Source organism: Neofelis nebulosa, chromosome X (genome assembly GCF_028018385.1).
Source record: "Neofelis nebulosa isolate mNeoNeb1 chromosome X, mNeoNeb1.pri, whole genome shotgun sequence".
Classification (NCBI taxonomy): Eukaryota; Metazoa; Chordata; class Mammalia; order Carnivora; family Felidae; genus Neofelis; species Neofelis nebulosa.
In genome coordinates, this window is record NC_080800.1 from 60768 (window position 1) to 85382 (window position 24615).

At 57.1% G+C, this 24615-nt stretch overlaps 1 long non-coding RNA gene across 1 annotated transcript; it reads left to right on the forward strand.

Annotated features, from left to right (window-relative positions):
- The first annotated feature begins 1190 nt into the window (after positions 1–1190).
- On the forward strand, positions 1191–18986 carry LOC131501854 (uncharacterized). Its single transcript, XR_009256909.1, has 3 exons — positions 1191–1517; positions 18202–18318; positions 18737–18986. It is a non-coding gene; the product is annotated as an uncharacterized LOC131501854 (long non-coding RNA).
- Positions 18987–24615: the final 5629 nt, after the last annotated feature.

The window sequence follows — 24615 nt, forward strand, 5'->3', positions numbered from 1 at the left end:
CTTGTCACTTCCAAAGCAGGACTGCAGCTGCACGAGAGGATTGCTGAGGCCTATCCGAAGTGTGGCCCATACAGTGGTCTGGTTTTGGAAACCAAAGACTAATCATTACCAGCACCCTCACTTCTGCAATCCACTCAGCACTTGGGGGAGACAACTGCACTGCTGTGGGTTTAGGGACTGGAGCCTCCTACGACTTAACCCTAACGCCTAACCCTAGCCTATCTGTAACGCTGACCCTCCATAGGCCTAACCCTACCGTAGCGGGACTCTGGCTCCAAGAAGCCCCACCTGTCTGTACAAAGCAAATAATAGATTTGGGGCCCATAACCAGTGCAGGATTCTTAAGCAAGGATGTTGAAATTTTGGATAACATATTCAGTGCCTGGGTGGAGCTAAAGGAGGGGATCCTGAGCCCGACATAAGGCAGGCTCACAACTCGGTCAGACCCTGAATCAGAATGCTAATCCTGGGGCGCCTGGGTGGCTCAGTCGGTTGAGCGTCTGACTTCGGCTCAGGTCATGATCTCACGGTCGTGAGTTCGAGCCCCGCGTCAGGCTCTGTGCTGACAGCTCGGAGCCTGGAGCCTGCTTCGGATTCTGTGTCTCCCTCTCTCTCTGACCCTCCCCCCGTTCATGCTCTGTCTTAAAAATAAATAAACGTTAAAAAAATTTTTTTTAATAAAAAATAAAAAAATAAAAACAAAACGCTAACCCTAACACACTCTTCACCGAGCCCTGATATCAACGCTATGGAAAATCCTATCACTTCAGGCGGATTGGGGTCGACGGTGCCCAGGCCCTATTCCTAGTCCTAATCCTAACCCTAACCCTCAACCCAGAACTGTAACCTGGAACCCTAATCCTCATCCAAACCCTAACCTCTACCCCGTACCCCATAACTCCAAACCCCAACCTAAAACGATTCGAGTCCTAACCCAACCCAAAACGTGCACTTAAAACCTAAGCCTAAAGCTTATAGCCTAAACCCAACCCCTTCCCTATCTGACCCTTGCTGTCTGTTCGTGATATCACCCCTACCCCTCTGCCCTGACCCCTCGCTTGAGACCATCATGGTGTAGTTTCCTGAGACGGCATCTTCCGAGAATGTGAGAATTCACCCCAGATGGGAGAAACCGCAGAGCGCCTGCGCAGATCCCCCGCACTGAAAGAGAGGGGCCAAGGGTCTTCCCTGGGTCAAGACCAAGAATGGGCACGCGACCGAAAGACCGCGGGATGGGAAGAGGGCCGAGGCCGTGCGCGGTGCCGATCATCGACGGGGACAGCCGAGTGGCGGCGGGCAGCGACGAGGGAGGATGGAAAGGGCGGAGACTGAGCGGGGAAAGAGCCGAAGCTGAGCCGATGTCGAGCGATGGTGGCCGAAAACTGACGGAAGAATCCGAAGGCCCAAGGGAGGGCTCGAGGGCCGCTCGGCGCGTAGACTCAGTCGGGGAGCCGAGGCTGAGGACCGAGCGGCGGGACGGAATGGGAGCGAGCGGGCCGCGCCGAGAGCGGCGGTAGGTAGGACCAGGACTTTAGTGCAACCTCCAGGGGTGGTCGGGAAGGGGGCGACTGGGGGCAGGCCACGAACTGGGTTGGCTGGGGAGACGCCCGGGGTTGTGGTGGGGGTGGGGCACCAGCTAGGAGGGACCAGTGAGCAGGGGGAGGGGCGGGGGAGCTGGCGGCCGCGGTCCTTAAATAGGGGGCGGGGCAGGAAAGGACAGTCCAGGGGCGCCGCGGGAGGGACAGGGGGAGGCCCAGGATCCTCAGTTGGGAGGAGTGAAGGTTGGGGGGCGGGGCGTAGCCGGGGTCTTTAGTTGGGGTCGGGGCTCGAACCGGCTGTGGGGGCGCCGTGGGAGGGCCGGTGGGGCCTTAGGCGGGGATGGGCTGGAATGGAGGGTCTGGGGTGGTGTGGGAGGCTGGGGTCTCCTTCCCAGAGTCTATTGGGACCCTGGGCAGCACGACGCGGGCCGTGGGCGGGTCCCTGGAGCCAGGGCCCCACAGGGCACGTTGAACTCCCCAGAGGCGTCTTTAGGGACTCGAAGCTCAGATGCCCTATTCCCGACCTGAATCAGGCCCGGCCCAGGGAAGGTTGCGGGTTCACGGGCACGACTGGGGACCCGGGACGTGGGCCGGGCCGTCATTAGGGACCCTGGCGCAGGGTCCGGGGCTCAGGCCTCATGGCGCCTGACACCCGCGGGCGCGGGAGTCCACCTGGGCGACGCGTGGCAGCCCGTGGCGCAGTCTCGGCTCACAGGAAGGTCAGCTCCTTTGTTATCTTTTTCTTGCTGGCTGCAGGTATCCTGGGGGGGGGGGGGGGGGAATGGCCTTTGTTTTGACACTGACGTGCCTTCGTTCCTCAGCTGCCTTGTCTGGTTGCGCAAAGCACTTTCCAGAGAGTGGCAGTGGGAGCAGGCTGGGCCGCAGTCACTGGCCGGTGTGTTTGTTTCCTTTTTGGGGAGGACAGTGGGTTTCCTGCGCGGGGTGCACCCCACTTCTCTTTTCGGGTTTCACCAGATCCTTAACGGTCTGTCCTGCGTAATTGTCGAAACAGGCGGGTCAAAGTTGCATGGGCTTACGCTGTCCCCCAGATCCTTCCGTCTGAGAGTAACCGCCCCCCCAACCCGGCGCTCCCTCTAACATCTGAGAGTGATTCCCCCGGCGCTCGCTCTAACGTCTGAGAGTAACACCCCCGCCAGCCCTGTGCTCGCTCTAACATCTGAGAGTGATTCCCCCGGCGCTCGCTCTAACGTCTGAGAGTAACACCCCCCCCGCCAGCCCTGTGCTCGCTCTAACATCTGAGAGTGATTCCCCCGGCGCTCGCTCTAACGTCTGAGAGTAACACCCCCCCCCCCAGCCCTGTGCTCGCTCTAACATCTGAGAGTGATTCCCCCGGCGCTCGCTCTAACATCTGAGAGTAACACCCCCCCCAGCCCTGTGCTCGCTCTAACATCTGAGAGTGATTCCCCCGGCGCTCGCTCTAACGTCTGAGAGTAACTCCCCCCCCAACCCGATGCTCGCTCTAACATCTGAGAGTGATTCCCCCGGCGCTCGCTCTAACATCTGAGAGTAACACCCCCCCCAGCCCTGTGCTCGCTCTAACATCTGAGAGTGATTCCCCCGGCGCTCGCTCTAACATCTGAGAGTAACACCCCCCCCAGCCCTGTGCTCGCTCTAACATCTGAGAGTGATTCCCCCGGCGCTCGCTCTAACGTCTGAGAGTAACACCCCCCCCCAGCCCTGTGCTCGCTCTAACATCTGAGAGTGATTCCCCCGGCGCTCGCTCTAACATCTGAGAGTAACACCCCCCCCAGCCCTGTGCTCGCTCTAACATCTGAGAGTGATTCCCCCGGCGCTCGCTCTAACGTCTGAGAGTAACTCCCCCCCCCAACCCGATGCTCGCTCTAACATCTGAGAGTGATTCCCCCGGCGCTCGCTCTAACGTCTGAGAGTAACTCCCCCCCCCAACCCGATGCTCGCTCTAACATCTGAGAGTGATTCCCCCGGCGCTCGCTCTAACGTCTGAGAGTAACTCCCCCCCCCAACCCGATGCTCGCTCTAACATCTGAGAGTGATTCCCCCGGCGCTCGCTCTAACGTCTGAGAGTAACTCCCCCCCCCAACCCGATGCTCGCTCTAACATCTGAGAGTGATTCCCCCGGCGCTCGCTCTAACGTCTGAGAGTAACTCCCCCCCCCAACCCGATGCTCGCTCTAACATCTGAGAGTGATTCCCCCGGCGCTCGCTCTAACGTCTGAGAGTAACACCCCCCCCGCCAGCCCTGTGCTCGCTCTAACATCTGAGAGTGATTCCCCCGGCGCTCGCTCTAACGTCTGAGAGTAACTCCCCCCCCAACCCGATGCTCGCTCTAACATCTGAGAGTGATTCCCCTGGCGCTCGCTCTAACATCTGAGAGTAACACCCCCCCCCAGCCCTGTGCTCCCTCTAACATCTGAGAGTGATTCCCCCGGCGCTCGCTCTAACGTCTGAGAGTAACTCCCCCCCCCCAACCCGATGCTCGCTCTAACATCTGAGAGTAATTCCCCCGGCGCTCGCTCTAACGTCTGAGAGTAACTCACCCCCCCCCAACCCGATGCTCGCTCTAACATCTGAGAGTGATTCCCCCGGCGCTCGCTCTAACATCTGAGAGTAACACCCCCCCAGCCCTGTGCTCACTCTAACATCTGAGAGTGATTCCCCCGGCGCTCGCTCTAACGTCTGAGAGTAACTCCCCCCCCCAACCCGATGCTCGCTCTAACATCTGAGAGTGATTCCCCCGGCGCTCGCTCTAACGTCTGAGAGTAACTCCCCCCCCCCAACCCGATGCTCGCTCTAACATCTGAGAGTGATTCCCCCGGCGCTCGCTCTAACGTCTGAGAGTAACACCCCCCCCCAGCCCTGTGCTCGCTCTAACATCTGAGAGTGATTCCCCCGGCGCTCGCTCTAACATCTGAGAGTAACACCCCCCCCAGCCCTGTGCTCGCTCTAACATCTGAGAGTGATTCCCCTGGCGCTCGCTCTAACATCTGAGAGTAACCCCCCCCCAGCCCTGTGCTCGCTCTAACATCTGAGAGTGATTCCCCCGGCGCTCGCTCTAACATCTGAGAGTAACACCCCCCCCCGGCCCTGTGCTCGCTCTAACATCTGAGAGTGATTCCCCTGGAGCTCGCTCTAACATCTGAGAGTAACACCCCCCCCCAGCCCTGTGCTCGCTCTAACATCTGAGAGTGATTCCCCCGGCGCTCGCTCTAACGTCTGAGAGTAACTCCCCCCCCCCCAACCCGATGCTCGCTCTAGCATCTGAGAGTAATTCCCCCGGCGCTCGCTCTAACGTCTGAGAGTAACTCCCCCCCCCCCAACCCGATGCTCGCTCTAACATCTGAGAGTGATTCCCCCGGCGCTCGCTCTAACGTCTGAGAGTAACACCCCCCCAGCCCTGTGCTCGCTCTAACATCTGAGAGTGATTCCCCCGGCGCTCGCTCTAACGTCTGAGAGTAACTCCCCCCCCCAACCCGATGCTCGCTCTAACATCTGAGAGTGATTCCCCCGGCGCTCGCTCTAACGTCTGAGAGTAACTCCCCCCCCCCAACCCGATGCTCGCTCTAACATCTGAGAGTGATTCCCCCGGCGCTCGCTCTAACGTCTGAGAGTAACACCCCCCCCCCGCCAGCCCTGTGCTCGCTCTAACATCTGAGAGTGATTCCCCTGGCGCTGGCTCTAACATCTGAGAGTAACACCCCCCCCCAGCCCTGTGCTCGCTCTAACATCTGAGAGTGATTCCCCCGGCGCTCGCTCTAACGTCTGAGAGTAACTCCCCCCCCCAACCCGCGCTCTAACATCTGAGAGTAATTCCCCCGGCGCTCGCTCTAACGTCTGAGAGTAACTCCCCCCCCCCAACCCGATGCTCGCTCTAACATCTGAGAGTGATTCCCCCGGCGCTCGCTCTAACATCTGAGAGTAACACCCCCCCAGCCCTGTGCTCGCTCTAACATCTGAGAGTGATTCCCCCGGCGCTCGCTCTAACGTCTGAGAGTAACTCCCCCCCCCAACCCGATGCTCGCTCTAACATCTGAGAGTGATTCCCCCGGCGCTCGCTCTAACGTCTGAGAGTAACACCCCCCCAGCCCTGTGCTCGCTCTAACATCTGAGAGTGATTCCCCCGGCGCTCGCTCTAACGTCTGAGAGTAACTCCCCCCCCCAACCCGATGCTCGCTCTAACATCTGAGAGTGATTCCCCCGGCGCTCGCTCTAACGTCTGAGGGTAACTCCCCCCCCCAACCCGATGCTCGCTCTAACATCTGAGAGTGATTCCCCCGGCGCTCGCTCTAACGTCTGAGAGTAACTCCCCCCCCCAACCCGATGCTCGCTCTAACATCTGAGAGTGATTCCCCCAGCGCTCGCTCTAACGTCTGAGAGTAACTCCCCCCCCCAACCCGATGCTCGCTCTAACATCTGAGAGTGATTCCCCCGGCGCTCGCTCTAACATCTGAGAGTAACCCGCCCCCAGCCCAGCGCTCGCTGTAACGTCTTTAATCCCCCCCCCAGCCCTGCACTTGTTCTGACGTCTGAGAGTAACTCCCCCCCCCAACCCGATGCTCGCTCTAACATCTGAGAGTGATTCCCCCGGCGCTCGCTCTAACGTCTGAGAGTAACTCCCCCCCCCAACCCGATGCTCGCTCTAACATCTGAGAGTGATTCCCCCGGCGCTCGCTCTAACGTCTGAGAGTAACTCCCCCCCCCAACCCGATGCTCGCTCTAACATCTGAGAGTGATTCCCCCGGCGCTCGCTCTAACATCTGAGAGTAACCCGCCCCCAGCCCAGCGCTCGCTGTAACGTCTTTAATCCCCCCCCCAGCCCTGCACTTGTTCTAACGTCTGAGAGTAACTCCCCCCCCCAACCCGATGCTCGCTCTAACATCTGAGAGTGATTCCCCCGGCGCTCGCTCTAACGTCTGAGAGTAACTCCCCCCCCCAACCCGATGCTCGCTCTAACATCTGAGAGTGATTCCCCCGGCGCTCGCTCTAACATCTGAGAGTAACCCGCCCCCAGCCCAGCGCTCGCTGTAACGTCTTTAATCCCCCCCCCAGCCCTGCACTTGTTCTAACGTCTGAGATTAACTCCCCCCCCAACCCGATGCTCGCTCTAACATCTGAGAGTGATTCCCCCGGCGCTCGCTCTAACGTCTGAGAGTAACTCCCCCCCCCAACCCGATGCTCGCTCTGACATCTGAGAGTGATTCCCCCGGCGCTCGCTCTAACATCTGAGAGTAACACCCCCCCCAGCCCTGTGCTCGCTCTAACATCTGAGAGTGATTCCCCCGGCGCTCGCTCTAACGTCTGAGAGTAACTCCCCCCCCCAACCCGATGCTCGCTCTAACATCTGAGAGTGATTCCCCCGGCGCTCGCTCTAACGTCTGAGGGTAACTCCCCCCCCCAACCCGATGCTCGCTCTAACATCTGAGAGTGATTCCCCCGGCGCTCGCTCTAACGTCTGAGAGTAACTCCCCCCCCCAACCCGATGCTCGCTCTAACATCTGAGAGTGATTCCCCCAGCGCTCGCTCTAACGTCTGAGAGTAACTCCCCCCCCCAACCCGATGCTCGCTCTAACATCTGAGAGTGATTCCCCCGGCGCTCGCTCTAACATCTGAGAGTAACCCGCCCCCAGCCCAGCGCTCGCTGTAACGTCTTTAATCCCCCCCCCAGCCCTGCACTTGTTCTGACGTCTGAGAGTAACTCCCCCCCCCAACCCGATGCTCGCTCTAACATCTGAGAGTGATTCCCCCGGCGCTCGCTCTAACGTCTGAGAGTAACTCCCCCCCCCAACCCGATGCTCGCTCTAACATCTGAGAGTGATTCCCCCGGCGCTCGCTCTAACATCTGAGAGTAACCCGCCCCCAGCCCAGCGCTCGCTGTAACGTCTTTAATCCCCCCCCCCAGCCCTGCACTTGTTCTAACGTCTGAGAGTAACTCCCCCCCCAACCCGATGCTCGCTCTAACATCTGAGAGTGATTCCCCCGGCGCTCGCTCTAACGTCTGAGAGTAACTCCCCCCCCCAACCCGATGCTCGCTCTAACATCTGAGAGTGATTCCCCCGGCGCTCGCTCTAACATCTGAGAGTAACCCGCCCCCAGCCCAGCGCTCGCTGTAACGTCTTTAATCCCCCCCCCAGCCCTGCACTTGTTCTAACGTCTGAGAGTAACTCCCCCCCCAACCCGATGCTCGCTCTAACATCTGAGAGTGATTCCCCCGGCGCTCGCTCTAACGTCTGAGAGTAACTCCCCCCCCCAACCCGATGCTCGCTCTAACATCTGAGAGTGATTCCCCCGGCGCTCGCTCTAACATCTGAGAGTAACACCCCCCCCAGCCCTGTGCTCGCTCTAACATCTGAGAGTGATTCCCCCGGCGCTCGCTCTAACGTCTGAGAGTAACACCCCCCCAGCCCTGTGCTCGCTCTAACATCTGAGAGTGATTCCCCCGGCGCTCGCTCTAACGTCTGAGAGTAACTCCCCCCCCCCAACCCGATGCTCGCTCTAACATCTGAGAGTAATTCCCCCGGCGCTCGCTCTAACGTCTGAGAGTAACTCCCCCCCCCCAACCCGATGCTCGCTCTAACATCTGAGAGTGATTCCCCCGGCGCTCGCTCTAACGTCTGAGAGTAACACCCCCCCAGCCCTGTGCTCGCTCTAACATCTGAGAGTGATTCCCCCGGCGCTCGCTCTAACATCTGAGAGTAACTCCCCCCCCCAACCCGATGCTCGCTCTAACATCTGAGAGTGATTCCCCCGGCGCTCACTCTAACGTCTGAGAGTAACTCCCCCCCCCAACCCGATGCTCGCTCTAACATCTGAGAGTGATTCCCCCGGCGCTCGCTCTAACATCTGAGAGTAACCCGCCGCCCCAGCCCAGCGCTCGCTGTGTAACGTCTTTAATCCCCCCCCCAGCCCTGCCTTGTTCTAACGTCTGAGAGTAACTCCCCCCCCCCCCAACCCGATGCTCGCTCTAACATCTGAGAGTGATTCCCCCGGCGCTCGCTCTAACGTCTGAGAGTAACACCCCCCCCCCCAGCCCTGTGCTCGCTCTAACATCTGAGAGTGATTCCCCCGGCGCTCACTCTAACATCTGAGAGTAACACCCCCCCCCAGCCCTGTGCTCGCTCTAACATCTGAGAGTGATTCCCCCAGCGCTCGCTCTAACGTCTGAGAGTAACTCCCCCCCCAACCCGATGCTCGCTCTAACATCTGAGAGTAATTCCCCCGGCGCTCGCTCTAACGTCTGAGAGTAACTCCCCCCCCCCCAACCCGATGTTCGCTCTAACATCTGAGAGTGATTCCCCCGGCGCTCGCTCTAACGTCTGAGAGTAACTCCCCCCCCCAACCCGATGCTCGCTCTAACATCTGAGAGTGATTCCCCCGGCGCTCGCTCTAACATCTGAGAGTAACCCGCCCCCAGCCCAGCGCTCGCTGTAACGTCTTTAATCCCCCCCCCAGCCCTGCACTTGTTCTAACGTCTGAGAGTAACTCCCCCCCCCCAACCCGATGCTCGCTCTAACATCTGAGAGTGATTCCCCCGGTGCTCGCTCTAACGTCTGAGAGTAACACCCCCCCCAGCCCTGTGCTCGCTCTAACATCTGAGAGTGATTCCCCCGGCGCTCGCTCTAACATCTGAGAGTAACACCCCCGCCAGCCCTGTGCTCGCTCTAACATCTGAGAGTGATTCCCCCAGCGCTCGCTCTAACGTCTGAGAGTAACTCCCCCCCCAACCCGATGCTCGCTCTAACATCTGAGAGTAATTCCCCCGGCGCTCGCTCTAACGTCTGAGAGTAACTCCCCCCCCCCCAACCCGATGCTCGCTCTAACATCTGAGAGTAATTCCCCCGGCGCTCGCTCTAACGTCTGAGAGTAACTCCCCCCCCCCAACCCGATGCTCGCTCTAACATCTGAGAGTGATTCCCCCGGCGCTCGCTCTAACATCTGAGAGTAACCCGCCCCCAGCCCAGCGCTCGCTGTAACGTCTTTAATCCCCCCCCCAGCCCTGCACTTGTTCTAACGTCTGAGAGTAACTCCCCCCCCCAACCCGATGCTCGCTCTAACATCTGAGAGTGATTCCCCCGGCGCTCGCTCTAACGTCTGAGAGTAACACCCCCCCCCCAGCCCTGTGCTCGCTCTAACATCTGAGAGTGATTCCCCCGGCGCTCACTCTAACATCTGAGAGTAACACCCCCCCCAGCCCTGTGCTCGCTCTAACATCTGAGAGTGATTCCCCCAGCGCTCGCTCTAACGTCTGAGAGTAACTCCCCCCCCAACCCGATGCTCGCTCTAACATCTGAGAGTAATTCCCCCGGCGCTCGCTCTAACGTCTGAGAGTAACTCCCCCCCCCCAACCCGATGCTCGCTCTAACATCTGAGAGTAATTCCCCCGGCGCTCGCTCTAACGTCTGAGAGTAACTCCCCCCCCCAACCCGATGCTCGCTCTAACATCTGAGAGTGATTCCCCCGGCGCTTGCTCTAACATCTGAGAGTAACCCCCCCCCAGCCCGGCACTTGCTCTAACGTCTGTCAATAACCCCCCCCCCCAGCCCAGCGCTCGCTGTAACGTCTTTAATCCCCCCCCAGCCCTGCACTTGTTCTAACGTCTGAGAGTAACTCCCCCCCCCCCGGCCCGGCGCTCGCTGTAACATCTGAGTAACCCCCCCCCCAGCCCAGGACTCGCTATAACGTCTGTGAGTAACCACCCCCCCCCACTCACTCTAACGTCTGAGAGTAACTCCCCTGGCGCTCGCTCTAACGTCTGAGAGTAACACCCCCAGCCCGGCGCTCCGTCTAACATCTGAGAGTAACCCCCTCCCCGAGTCCGGCGCTCGCTGTAACATCTGTGAGTAACCCCCCCCCAACCAGGTGCTCGCTCTAACATCTGAGAGTAACTCCCCGGCGTTCACTCTAATGTCTGAGCGTAACGCCCCCCCCCGGCACTCGCTATAACGTCTGAGAGTAACCCCCCCCCCCCCCAATGCCCGGCGCTCTCTCATGTCAGAAGCCCAGAGTTCCAAGCCTAACCAAACAGCCAGACCGGGTCCCCAGGCATGACAAGTAGGAAGCCTGGCCCCACCAGGTGACGATGGCCTGGCAGAGCGGTGCCCACAGGTATCAGGATGCTGAACGGACCACCTGTGACTCTCTGTGCACCCTTTGGAAGGACCAGAGATGCCCACTTTGACCCCATTGCAATACATTCTTAGGCCTCACCAGCCGTCTAGCTGATTTCAAGCAGAACTTTGTGCAAAGTACACCTGCATGGGACAGGGGGTGGCGTTCACTTCTTGGCAGTTCGCATTCAAACGAATATTCTAGTTAAACATTTTCGTGTAAGACAGGACATATCTGAACTATAGGAATCCTTTTACTTACAGTTTTATAATCCTTTTATGACAGTTTTTAACCCAAAACAAAAACCCCTGCTTTAATACACTAACGTTAACCTTTAAAATAAGTTATTTTACCAGCGAAAAAGAGTTTGTCTGGGAGTAAGAGAACTGTGACTTGGGACAAGGAAGCAAAACTGTGGACAACCCCAACAAACAAGGGTTCTGCTGTGTGGAGAAGCAGTAAGTTGGCAGGGGTTGTTCTGGAAGAAACTTTGGACAGAATCAAGACTTGAGATGACACTTTCTGCCTGGTTGACCTGCATGGGTGGGGGTTCCTCCTGGTAGGTGCAGGGTGCCCCTTCCCCTGCTGGGATCTGTAAGGGATGAGTCTTCCTGTTGAGACTTGCATCTGGGGTCCCTAATTGAGTGCTCCCGCTGCAACGAGCACGGAGAGTGATGGCTCCCTCTTGCAGCCCCCCACCCCCGTCCTCTTTAGTGAGGGCCCTGTCACCGTCTCCCTAACCGAGGAGGGTACCCACATTCCCCGCAGGAAGGGGAAACCTGTGTGAGGTACTGAGCCCACAGTGGTGCTTTGAGTCCTGTTCCCAGTTGTGCCAGCCGTCAGGGCAGTCAGGGCATGCACACAGTAAAACAGGGCAATTACCCGCTCCACACATTCAGTGTTTTCCTCTAGGTTTCTCCAAATAAAGCGGACCTAAGTATAAGTCCAAGTCAAGTTCCTGAAGGTTTAGGTATGAAATTCTGGCCAGCCTCTCAAGCTGAATTTTTAAAAGCAGTGTAATCTGTTCTTTGAAGCAATTTCATAGACATAAGACGCCTAGGTTATTTCACGGTCATGTTAAATGATGAGGACGCCTTAAGAATTTGCGAGGAAAAAAGTGATAAAATATAGGCTTTTTCAGGCGTTTTCCGTGTTTTCAGAAGTCTTAAAAGGGGGAAGTGTTTATTTTAATGTTTATTTACTTTTGAGGGAGAGTGCGCGACCAGGGGAGGGGCAGAAAGACGGGGAGACAGAGGATCCAAAGTGGGCTCCACGCTGTTAGCAGAAGCCCGACTGGGGATTCAAACTGACCAACGGTGAGATCGTGACCTGAGCCGGACGCTTAACCGACTGAGCCACGCAGGCACCCCGAGAGTGGAAGTATTTCGATGAGACTTTCAGAGATTTGTAACCAGCGGTGTTGTGGCTGGACCAGCCCTTGTACTGCTTCGTGACCGCAACACGCCTTTCAGGAACAGCCCTCAGGAAACATTGAACGGGGGAGAAAAGTTTATCACTTGGAGGAAGCGGCAGTTACACGGCACACCTGGGGCCACACAGCTGGAGACAGCGGCTCCACCTGCCTGGGGGCCGCAGGGGTGCAGGCGTAGAGTTTCACTCTTTACATCCAGGAATCTGGGGTGCCTGGTGGGCTCAGTCCACAGAGCATCCGCCTCTACTTGAAATACACTTACTGGGGCACCTGGCTGGCGCAGCAAAGCATTCGACTGTACTTCAAGAATAAACGTGTGCCACACACAGGGACTTGAAGTGCGGCAGGAGGGAGACCACACAGCCCAAACGGTCCGTCATGAAAATCCGCCCACCCCCACCCCCAGCGCTCTAAACACAGGAGCCCCCACGGCTCGGCTGGTGGCTGGCCGTGTGCGCAGCCATCAGTGCTGAAGTCAGGCCCTTGCGGTGCAAAAGGGGGAACCCCCAGGTCGGGGTTTACACACCAGCAGCAGCACCACCTGGCCGTGAAAGGGCTGCCGGCCCCCTCATCCTCCCCAGAAGCCCACACAGCCTTTCTGCCCCGCTCAGTCGGGTGACCACGTGGCGTGTGCGGGGCTGGCCCCAGGGACTTGCGCTCTTCAAGGAAGGGGAAGGAGCGGCTGTGACAGCTGGCACCCCAGTGGCCCCAAAGATGCAGTCCTGATATGTAGACATGCCCCCCCACCCCCCTGGAAGATATGGTCCTGATCGGTAGGCACGCCCCCCCCCCCCCCGGAAGATGCGGTCCTGATCGGTAGGCACGGCCCCCCCCCCCCCGGAAGATGCGGTCCTGATCGGTAGGCACGGCCCCCCACCCAGAAGATGCGGTCCTGATCGGTAGGCACGGCCCCCCCCCAGAAGATGCGGTCCTGATCGGTAGACACGGCCCCCCCCTCCCCCCTGGAAGATGCGGTCCTGATCGGTAGGCATGGCTCCCCACCCCCCCGGAAGATGCGGTCCTGATCGGTAGGCATGCCCCGCCACCCCGCCCTCCGGAAGATGCGGTCCTGATCGGTAGGCACGGCCCCCCCCCTCCCCCCTGGAAGATGCGGTCCTGATCGGTAGGCATGGCTCCCCCCACCCCCCGGAAGATGCAGTCCTGATCGGTAGGCATGCCCTGCCACCCCGCCCCCCAGAAGATGCGGTCCTGATCGGTAGGCACGGCCCCCCACCCATAAGATGCGGTCCTGATTGGTAGGCACGGCCGCCCCCCCCAGAAGATGCGGTCCTGATCGGTAGGCACACCCCCCCACCCGGAAGATGCGGTCCTGATCGGTAGGCACGGCCCCCCACCCCCCCCCCCGGAAGATGCGGTCCTGATCGGTAGGCACGGCCCCCCCCCCCAGAAGATGCGGTCCTGATCGGTAGGCACGGCCCCCCACGCCCCCCCCAGAAGATGCGGTCCTGATCGGTAGGCACGGCCCCCCACGCCCCCCCCAGAAGATGCGGTCCTGATCGGTAGGCACGGCCCCCCACGCCCCCCCAGAAGATGCGGTCCTGATCGGTAGGCACGGCCCCCCACCCCCCCAGAAGATGCGGTCCTGATCGGTAGGCACGGCCCCCCACCCCCACCCCCCCCCGGAAGATGCGGTCCTGATCGGTAGGCATGCCCCACTCGCACCCCGCAGGGAGGCAGAGACTGAGGCTTTTCCGTCCTCTGCCCAAGGCCTGGACGTGCCCTCTGACGCATTGCCACAATGTGGCCCCAAGGAGTGTATTTGGTCATTCTAGCCTTAGCTGCAAAAATTCTTGTCGATTCTCTGGTACAAGTGTGTGTTTGTGTGGGTGATGGGTCATTCTCACACGGTCCCTGTTGTCCTAGTCCCTGCTGACACTGTTGTCCTAGTTTTTTCTTGGGAGCCTCACCTCTCAGCTGCCCTCAGCCTGCAGCCCACCCCCTGTGACAACGGTGTCTGGCTCGATGGGCCCCCGACTAATGGGTACAAGCAGGAGAAGCCGAGAATACAGAGCAGTGGTGTCCTCGGTGTCTGAGGCAGGATTATAGCACCCCTCCCCCAAGAAACCCCAAAGTGGAGCTTCACCGAGGGAACAAAGCTGCACTTTACTGAGTGAGCAGAGCAGGTGACCGTGGTGCCTCGCCTCCCCCAGCCCTCTCCCACCCTGGGGTTTACAGGTTCGTGTGCCCTGGGCTCCTAGAAATAGCAGTCCAGGGAGAGCATTCCGGACATCCCGTGGGCAGGTCACTGCCCCCAGACTCGGTGGTGCCATCACTAAAACAGGGGCTCCGGCGTGGGGAGAGTGAGGTCAGAGGAGGAGAGAAGGGCAGAGTCATGGGACAGAGATGTCCTAGCCAGAGACTCGGGAGGGGCAGAGTGAAGGGATCCTTTGGGGTGACTTTAGGGACCCCACTGTGACCCACCTAGACTCGGCGACCACATAGTGGGTATAGCAGGCCAGTGTCCACGGTCCGATGCCAGGAGAGGTGCTGGGAGGGGTGGGTAGTGCCACCAGGCCCTGGTCTCTCCTATGGGTCGGTGCTCCATCCAGAGGAGAAGATCCGCAGGTAGGTCACAGTGTGTCCTCGATGGGACTGCAGATGGCACCTGATCCCGTTCAGGGTAGCCCTGCAACACAAGGTTATATCCACGTGAGACCCTCCTTAGTGGGTCTTTTACAACGTTTGGGAAGAGACGTGTCGCAGGGGGCGCAAGACATGCCAGCCCTGGCATCTCAGGGACACTGAGCTCTGACCGTAGTTCTGACTTTGACACTGACCTCCGTCACTTTCCCGTGGCCCTAGCCCTCACTCATAACTCTTATCCTCACCCTGAACAGCCGAAGATCCACAGAAGTTGCAACCCATGAGCTTTATAAACCCCTGGCCCCTGACCTGAGACCTGCCTTAACCACAAACCCAGACCTGGAGTTTACGCAGGGCCGAACCCGAACCCTAAGCTCCCACCTCAGACTTAAATCCTGCCCCGGTGCTAACCCTACAATGCAGGCTCCCATCCCCGCGGCCCCCACGCACCACTGGGTCCCGCCCACAGAAGCAGCCGTGCAGTCCAGGATGGGAGGCAGGTGTCCAGGCCCCCTGGAAACGGCAGGGCTGCAGGATGGGGGAACCTGCAGGACGCCGGATCTGGACTCCCCGTTTGGAATGGAGGCTGTCCCCAGCAAGTCCCCGAGGCCCGCGGCTCCTGGAAACACCAGGCTCAAGGTGGGAGCTGCGTGTCACACAGACGCCTTTGAGCTTGACCCATTTCTTGTCCCTTCCAGTGTGAAAGGACACATCCCCGCCCTCCTAACACGGGCTCCTTCTCCGTCTGCGGAGGGGCGCGGGCGCCCACGGTCCGCCCGTGTGCGGAGGGGTGCGGGGCACATGGTCTGTGTGCACAGCAGCTGGCGTGTATGTTGTTGGAAACAGCCGTGGTGGTCCCTGCTGTTAGGACAGGTGGGAGGTGTGGGGAGGGGGTTAGGGTTTAATCAACTGCATGTTATGTAGACACATCAGGCGTGTCTACACACGCACACGCACGTATGCACAGATCTGGGGCCGGGGGCTTCCTGCCCACCGCCCAGCACCGTTCTGAGGGTCACATCGCACAATGCGCGGATGAAACCTCCGTTCCTGGGTCACTTGCCCCACGAACTCACAGCCAGGTTGTGCCTGAATGTCGATAAAGACTCGGGCCCCACGGCTCATAGCTCCTGCCATTTTGACCTTGTTCTCTTGACCCTGGTGACCCTGAGGGCTCCTGGCTTCAGCTTCTCATCTGGCTGGCAGACTTCCCCTCGGCCTCATTCACAGAGCTGTTGTGTCGTGGCCATGAGGGAGCTCTGACGGTGCCCCCTACCCAGCGGACATCAGGTGGGGCTCCCAGGCCTGATGCTAGCCTCTCACCCCCCACCGTGAGGATTCAGCCTCTGCAAGTGAAGACAGCCCTGTTCCAGGTCCCCGGGCAGTGACACCGCGGGGCACACCTTTCCCCTGCCCTCTGACCACCGTCCTGGTCCAACCAGACCCCTCCCGCTCCCCACGAGTGACACAGGCTGAGCACGTGCCGGCCAGGCATGTACCCAGCGACCGGGTCTAATCAGAGGAGCAGCGGTCAGTCGGGGATGCCACCTCTCCCATCGGCTTCAGTACAGGCAGCAGGGATTGGAACAGTCTGGGTGGGACTCGGCGTCCCTGTTTCCGGGGCAGCGTGCTGGGCCAGTAAGGATCCCTTAGACCCACCGCCCTCTTCTTGAGGGTGTTGATGGGAATTTCCGCTCTGGGCCAGTGTGCAAGAGGCCCGTTAGTAACCTGGCCCAGGCACCGTGCAGGGGCTGTGTCCCCTTTCTGTGTGGCACACGGGGCCCTGTGAGGAGCGGAGTCACCCGGGCCAGGCCAGCCCTATGAGGAGTGTGCAGTTCCAACTGTCGACATCCCCGGCAGCCTGCTCGGGGGGCCCCGACTCCTCCTCCCCACTCGCAGGACGTGCACCAGCAGCCTGTCCTGCAAAGCAGCTGAGGAGCAAGACGCCTCCTTGGAAGTAACCGGAAAGGCAGCCTGTCCCCTTAGAAGGAAGAGCGAGCCAGTGGGTGTAGCAGGGGGTGACCGTGGACACGTTGGGGTTGTGGCACACAGTGACAACAGTAAAGTAACAACTGCGTGCAAAGGCCCCTGGGAAAGCAGAGATTGGACTGCTATTCGGGAGTTTGATGAAGTGGGAGAGACACAGACGGGAGAATATTCCAGAAAGAGGGAAGTTCCTGCAAAAGTTGGAGGGAACAGCACGGACTGCCCATGACCAGAGACGGTCACTTTGGCTGTGGGAGCTCTGCGGGCAGAGACTCTGAAGGAGCGGCCAGCACGGCGGGCTGACTTCCCAGGGCCGCAGGGGCACCAAACGCACGGGGTCGGAGAGAAGAGGGCTCTTGTTCAGAGACCCTAATCGGACACCCAGGCGCACCTGGGTGGCTCCCCGGTGAGCAGGGACCCTCCACTGAAAGGCAGACCGAGGTAGGGGTGCTGTTCTGGACACAGACATGGCACTGGAGGCCGTAGGAGCTCGTGAGGTATTGGCACCGTGTCCCTGGAGCGTCACAGAGGAAGCCAGCCTAGCAGGCAAGTCCCCAGTACAGAGGCCAGCAGCACTCGAGGGCTCCTGGGCAAGGGAGGGTTGGTTTCTCTTAGGACACTTGTGACGCGAGGCATCAAAGGGCTGCTGGTACACAGCCTGTGCGGGGTGGGTGGACCGCAGGCACGAGCACCTGAGCAGAAGTGACGCTACAGGTGACAAGGGCCCAGTGGACAAGCATCGGAAGGTGGTAGGTCAAGGGACAGGAGTGTCTGCAGGGGGCTGCAGTAGGCAAGTGCACGTGGGGGGCAGGTGCACGTGGGGGGCAGGTGCACGTGGGGGGCACCTGCTCCCACCTGGTGCACCTGGACCTCGGACCTGTGCCCTGGCAGGACCGGGCCGGGTACATGCTGGCCACGGTGACAGTGCATTTGTTCTCAGGTTGGAATGCTCACCTCTCCTGCATTCGCAGGGGCACAGGGCCCAGGGAGGCCCGGCTGCTCGCACCCCAGCTCATCTCCGCAATGGCTTGCGGGAGCAGGCCGGGAGCCTGGGTACAGGGTCTACACTGCCTCCAGCTGCTGGTGTCTGGAGCTGGTTGTTGTCTGAGCCCCGTCCCTATATCTGAGAATGGGGACAGTTGACCGACCAGGGGTGGTAGAGTGAGAGGGGGGAGGAGACAGGTTGGGGTCGTGTGCAGGGGTGGTGTTGGGGGAGGTGCAGAAGACAGGTCGGGATTGCGAGGAAGGGTGGAGGGGCCAGGTCCACGTGACACACACACCTGCCCCCCGCAGGGGCAGCTAGGAACAGGTCAGGTGAGATCAAAGTCCAGTTCCGTGGCCAGGACACGGGACAGAAGCGTGGATGAGGGAGACAGCACATTCTCTTTCACGGTGGCCATGCCGTCAAGGTGCAGCATCGTTCCCAGGCCCCTGCCCCCCGTCCTCTGCCCCTCAACTGGAGGTTGCCAGTGTCCAGACCCTCCTGTCTTCTGGCTGCGCTCCCAACCCTGCTGACCTGTCTACTGCTCCACACTCACAGGCCCGGACACGCGGGACCCCGAGGACGGCGGGACCCCGAGGACGGCGGGACCCCGAGGACGGCGGGACCCCGAGGACGGAGCGGCTGTTGTGAAGCCCGACGTCCACAGGATGGAAAGTACGGTGTTACTGTACCCTGATCCATGCCCCCCGTGCTGCACAGGGAAGTGTCCCCGAGGCCACGGCCAAGCCCCTCGTGGCACCCTGGCACCCAGAGAACCTTGCAGACCACAGAGACAAGGCTGGATCGCAGCTGCCTGAGCCTGGGGGCCGGGGGGGTGGGTGGGGGGGTGGGAAGGGCACACAGGGTCCCAGCACAGCAAGAAAGGCAGGCTTTGGGGGGCTGCTCAGAAGCATGTGCTCAGCTGCTCCTGCCCGTCCACCTGTCTTGTTCGGGTCACGTCCGGGGCTTCCTGCTCCCGGGGGGCAGCTGCAGGCCAGAAAAGACTGCGCTCTTGGCTGAAGCAGCAAAGTACACGACCGTGCACCCAGCTTGACGTCTGGCCCCCTTTGTTGTACTGTGATCTGTACACCAGGGGTTCCAGGAAGCTGACGAGGATGCTAGAAAATCCTGGGAGGATAGGCTGGGCCAGGTGTCCCACAGGTGAAAGGCAGGTGAGGATCACGGCCCTGTCCCCAGCACTCACCCCCACGTGTCAACTGTTTCTAATCCCGCCAGTCACACGATGAGCGCGTACCAACCACTTTACCCTTTTCTCACATCCTACCACTAACCAGTGTCCCGGGTCCTGAGTCCCCTGTGCTCAGGAGACCCTGGGGGGGGGGGGGGGGGGGTCCCACCTTCTCCCTTCCTAGAACATACCCCGTCCACTGGCTGAGGCACAGATACCGTGACCGCCGCCCTCAGTGTCCAGGACCACGCAGACGCAGCAGGGATTCACAGGAGGTAAGGGAAGTGCCGGCTTACTCTCCCACCCCTGCGTGGTCTGTTGACTGTGGGCTGCAGACACCCACCTTCTCAGGGGACACTGTGGCACAGAGCAGGACACAGGTTAATTGCAGAGTTTGTTATTTCTTCTAAATGTTTGTTTTGTTTTGGAAGAGAGAGAGAGACACATGGGTTCAGGGTGGCGGAGAACCAAGCAGGCTCTGTGCTGTCAGTGCAGACTCCATCACGGGACTCGAACCCACAGACTAGGAGATCAGGACCTGAGTTGACATCCAGAGTCAGACGCCTGCCGACTGAGCCTCCCAGGCCCCGAGTTTGGATTCCTAAAGCCAGGCCAGAGTTCCTTGTCCCCTCCCCAGCATCACACACATTCTCTCCCAACGGGAAGGCCCCTTCTGGGGAACTGCTGTGGGAGAGCCCCAAGTCCCCATCCTGAAAGTGCTCCCTGGGGAGCCGAGCTCCACTTGTGCACGTGCCTCTCGCACTGGAAGAGTCTGGAACGGTCGTGAGCAGTAGGTCACCCTGCAAGGTGGGACTGGCTGTGCCGGCGCTGGAGGCCGTGTCCCTCTCGTGTACGACCAGCAGGACGCTTGGGCCTGTAGGGTGTTTAGCAGGGATGGCACCCAGGCCACACGCCCAGAGTGAAAACCTGGGAACACTGCAGGGGACACGGCTTCAGGCCACGGACGGGACAGACTCCCATGGCACCACGTGGGCACTCACCACCTAGACATGGACGCACCGTTTCCGGTCTGCATCTCCACAGCACTGCACTGGGCCAGCTCAGAGGCCTCACGAGTTCACATTAACTTCGTCTCTTTATTGCTAGTTCCAGACCATGAGTTAAAGCTGGATTCAGATGCTCTTTACCCAAAAAATTACAAAAACAAAACGTTCACCATATGCACTTGAGGCATCACGGTGGCGGCTACTAAGGCTTTCCTGCTCAGCTGGGAGCGCACCCAGTGCAGGGCAGTATGGGGGGGGGGGGGCAGGGGGGGTCAGCTCCATGTGCAGGGTCAGGTACAGCAGCAGGACACCCCCTCCTGGGGCGTCCGAGGCTGAGGGAGACGGAGACATTGGAGCACAGAGAGGGAGCCCACACCACACGTGCCGGTCTGCACTGTTTTTTTATTTTGTTTTGTTTTTTTTAACATTTATTTATCATTGAGAGACACAGAGCGTGAGCCGGACAGGGGCAGGGAGAGAGGGAGACACAGGATCCGAAGCAGGCTCCAGGCTCCTAACTGTCAGCACAGAGCCCCACACGGAGCTCGAAGTCACAAACTGGGAGATCATGACCTGAGCCGAAGTCGGTCGCCTAACCAACTGAGCCACCCAGGCGCCCCGAGCTCACCGTCTGTTTTAATGCACTTGCACTCAGCCTCACCGAGTGGACTCTGACCAGCAACTAAGGCACCATTTGGAGAGCAGGTTTCAAGCCCGTCCCTTACTAGAGACAGCACTGCAGCGAAGGGGTGGGTGCTCTGTGGGAGGTCCTGTCCTAGGGAGGCAGATGACACACGGACTCATCAGCCTCCCCAGGACAGCGAGCCTTCTGCGAAACAGGGGGAACGAGGTCAGAGCTCTGCACTGGGCCACCTGTCTGGAGCAGGTGGGTCACCTTCTAGAAGGACCGCCACGCATTGTGCCAAGACTTGTCTCCGACTCCACTTCAGCCTGCCCTTTGTGGACATGGTGCAGAGCCACTCGAGTGCCCTACACAGATCAGTGGAGACGGACAGAGAATCTGGGACTGACCCACACTTACAGGATCAACTCCTGTTTGACGAAGGCTCCAGGACAGTCCGATGTGGGAAAACATGGTCCTTTCAACAGAAAGTGATGGGGAAAGTGGACATCCATATGGCCAAAAAAATAACGTTGATCCTTGCTCCACACGGCGCACGACATAAATTCCAAATGGGTCACGTACATAATCATAGAATCAAACATGTAGGAGAAACATGGGATAAAATATGCCCTGTGTGTGTCCATATGTGCACGCACAGTGGAGATGCACTTCACAACTTTTGATACGGAATATACACAGAACTGTTTCCACAAAAACACAAAACAAGTCCCCAAGATGATGGGAAGACACTTCCCAAAAAATACACGGTTGCCCAGTAAGCACACAGAAATGCTCAACTTATTATTAGTCGCCAGAGAAATCTAAATTAAAACCATGAGATCCCACTAAACACCCACGTGAATGACTACAATGAAAAAGACAGACTGCCACGTGGCGAGGCTTTGGAGCAGTGGGGACTCTCCTACGCTGCTCATGGGAGCGGTGCTCATACTTTGCAAAACTACTTTCATCAGTTTCTTTTAAAAGTTAAAATCCAGGGGGCGCCCGGATGGCCCAGTTGGTTAAGTGTCTGACTCTTTGTTTCGATTCGGGTCCTGATTCGTGATTTGTGAGATCGAGCCCCGCGTCGGGCTCTACGCTGACAGCACAGGGCCTACTTAGGATTCTGGCTCTGCCCTTCCCCCACTCGTGCATGCACAGACGCACACGTGCCCTCTCTCTCTCTCAAAAAAAAAAAATGAAAGTTAAAAAAGGAACTCGCAATTCTACTTTTAGAGTTGCCAAAACAAATGAAATATATGTGCACATGCATGTGTATGTAAATGTTTACAGCAGTTTTATTCATAATAGCCAAACTTGGAAAAAAAAAAAAACATCAATATATCTATACAGTGTAACATTACACATCTATTAAAAATGGACTTCTGACACACATAATATCCACGAGTATCAAAATTGATATGTTGTGCAAAAGCCAGACAGAAAAGAATATATATAATTCAACATGTATGAAACTCTGGATAAGATAAATCTAACCTTCAGTGACAGAAAACAGATCACTATTTGCCCGGTGGTGCTGGGGATAATTGGGAAGGTCAGGGTCGGTGGGGGGAGGGGGTGGGTGGAGGGGAGAAGACTGTGGTGACAGAAGTATTCTGTATTTTCATTGTAGTTATATTTTTCAGATATCGGGGTGCCTGGGGGGCTCAGTCGGCTGAGCAGCTGACTCTTGGTTGCAGCTCAGGTCATGATCTCACAGGTTCGAGAGTTTGAGCCCCACCTCAGGTTCAGTGCTGGCAGCACGGGGCCTGCTTGGGAATCTCTCTCTCCCACTCTCTCTGTCTCTCCCCACCTGTGCTGTGTCTCTCTCAAAAATCTTAAGCTTTAAAAAAAATTGGTCAGATATCAAAACTGGACACTTAAATTATATATATTGTAGGTAGATTATGGTTCAACCAAGTTCTTTTTTTATTATTTTTATGTTATTTTTGAGAGAGACAGAGAGAGACAGAGAGAGACAGAGTATGAGCGAGGGAGGAGCAGACAGAGAGGGAGACACAGAATCCAAAGCCGGATCCAGGCTCCGAGCTGTCAGCACAGAGCCTGACGCGGGGCTTGAACCCACAAACCGTGAGAGCATGACCTGAGCCGAAGTCAGAGGCTCAACCAACTGAGCCCCCCCAGGTGCCCCCAAGTTCTTTTTTAAAATAGAGAATTGACAGCCCAGAAAAAAACAAAAAAACAAAAAAAACCCTCGAGTTATGGCCAGTTGATTCTGACAATTTACACCATACAAATATTTACTCAAAATGGATCGAAGACCTACATTTCAGAGCCACAACTACAAAACCGTGAGAAGAAAGCATAGGAAAGACCTTCACGACCTTGAATTGGGCAGCTTTCTTAACTATGGCACCAAACGCAGAGGCAGCGAAAGGAAAAATAGATTCAACTTACTAAAATTAAATACTCTGCTACAAAGGACACGGTCAGGAGATTTAAGCAATACAAAGCAGCACATGGCTGGCTCAGTTGGTGGAGCATAGGACTCTTGATCTCAGGGTTGTGACTTCGAGCCCCATGTTGGGTGTAGAGATTACTTAAGAAGAAAATCTTGGGGCTCCAGGGTGCCTCAGTTGGTTAAGCACAGTCTTGATTTTTGGCTCAGGTCATGATCTCTCGGTTTATAAGTTCGAGCCCCACACAGGGTTCTGTGCTGACAGTGCAGGATTCTCTCTGGCCCTCCCCTGCTTTCCCTCCCTCCCTCTCTCTCTCAAAAATAAACTGAAAAAATAAAAAATCTAAGTTTTTTTTTTTTAAATCTCAAAAAGAAAAAACAGAAATATTTGGACATAATCTATCTGATAAGGCAGATATGGAACATGTCCAGAATATATAAAAAATGCCTACAATACAACAACAAAAAGACAATTTTTTTTAATGCTTATTTACTTTTCAGAGAGAAAGAGCACAAGCAGGGGAGGGGCAGAGAGAGGGGCACACAGGATCTGAAGTGGAGTCCTCACTGACAGCAGACAGCCTGACACGGGGCTTGAACTCATGAACTGTGAGATCATGACCTCAGTTGGATGCTTAACCGACTGAGCCACCCAGGTGCCCCAAAAGACAATTCAATATGAAACTGGGCAAAAGACCAACAGACATTTCTTCAAAGAAGATCTATACAAAGGGCCAATAAGCACATAAAGATGCTTATCATTGGTCATTAGTCAAAGGAAAACAGTGACAAAAGGACTATAGTTTTAAAAATGTCAACAAAAATATAAAATGAGTTTGGAGAGAATAAACCTGTATTGGAATATGGAGAAACTGAAACCATATACATTCTTAGTAACAAGGTAAAATGATGCGGGCACTGTGGAAAAGAGTTTGGATATTCCTCAAAAAGTTAGATTTTCCACATGACCTTGCAATTACATTCCTGGGGATGTACCCACAAGGATTGCAAACAGGAACTCAAGTAGATACTTGTATGTGAACATTCAGAGCATTGTGATTCACCCGGTGTTCACAGTACATGAATGGATACACAAGTTGTGCTATGTACATGCGGTGGACAATTATTCAGCCCTAAAGAATGATGAAGGTATGAGATACATACATGGATAAACCTGAAAAACATACTCTATGAAAGAAGCCAGACACGAAATGGATTATAGGATTCAATTTATATGAAATATCTAGGAAAAGCTACTTCATGGAGACAGAAAGGACATCAGAGGTGGCCAGGGGTTGGGGAGGGAAGAATTGAGAGTAATTGCTTAACAGGGACAGTTTTGCTGGGGGCAGTGAAAAAGTTTTGGAAATAATGGTGAAGGATGTAAAACACTACGAACGTAATTAATGCCACAAAATTAAACACTTAAAATGGATTAAATTGCCAACTATTATCAATGACATGAAAAGAAACAGTGATGTGGTTCTTCAACAAAAGAACGCAAAGCAAAACATTACATAGAGATTTTGTAAAGGTAATGGTTCTCAGAGATAGAATTTGATTGTGTTATATGCACTTGCCTACCCAACCTCTTCACTTTGGTGTCTGAGAGATGCCTCAAGTCCCCCACGTCTAGCTTAAGCCTCCAATCTGTTCCTGCCCAGTGCCTTCCTCCCTATGGACACCTGCCACTCGTTTCTCAGGATCAAACTGTGGAGTCATTCTTGGCTCC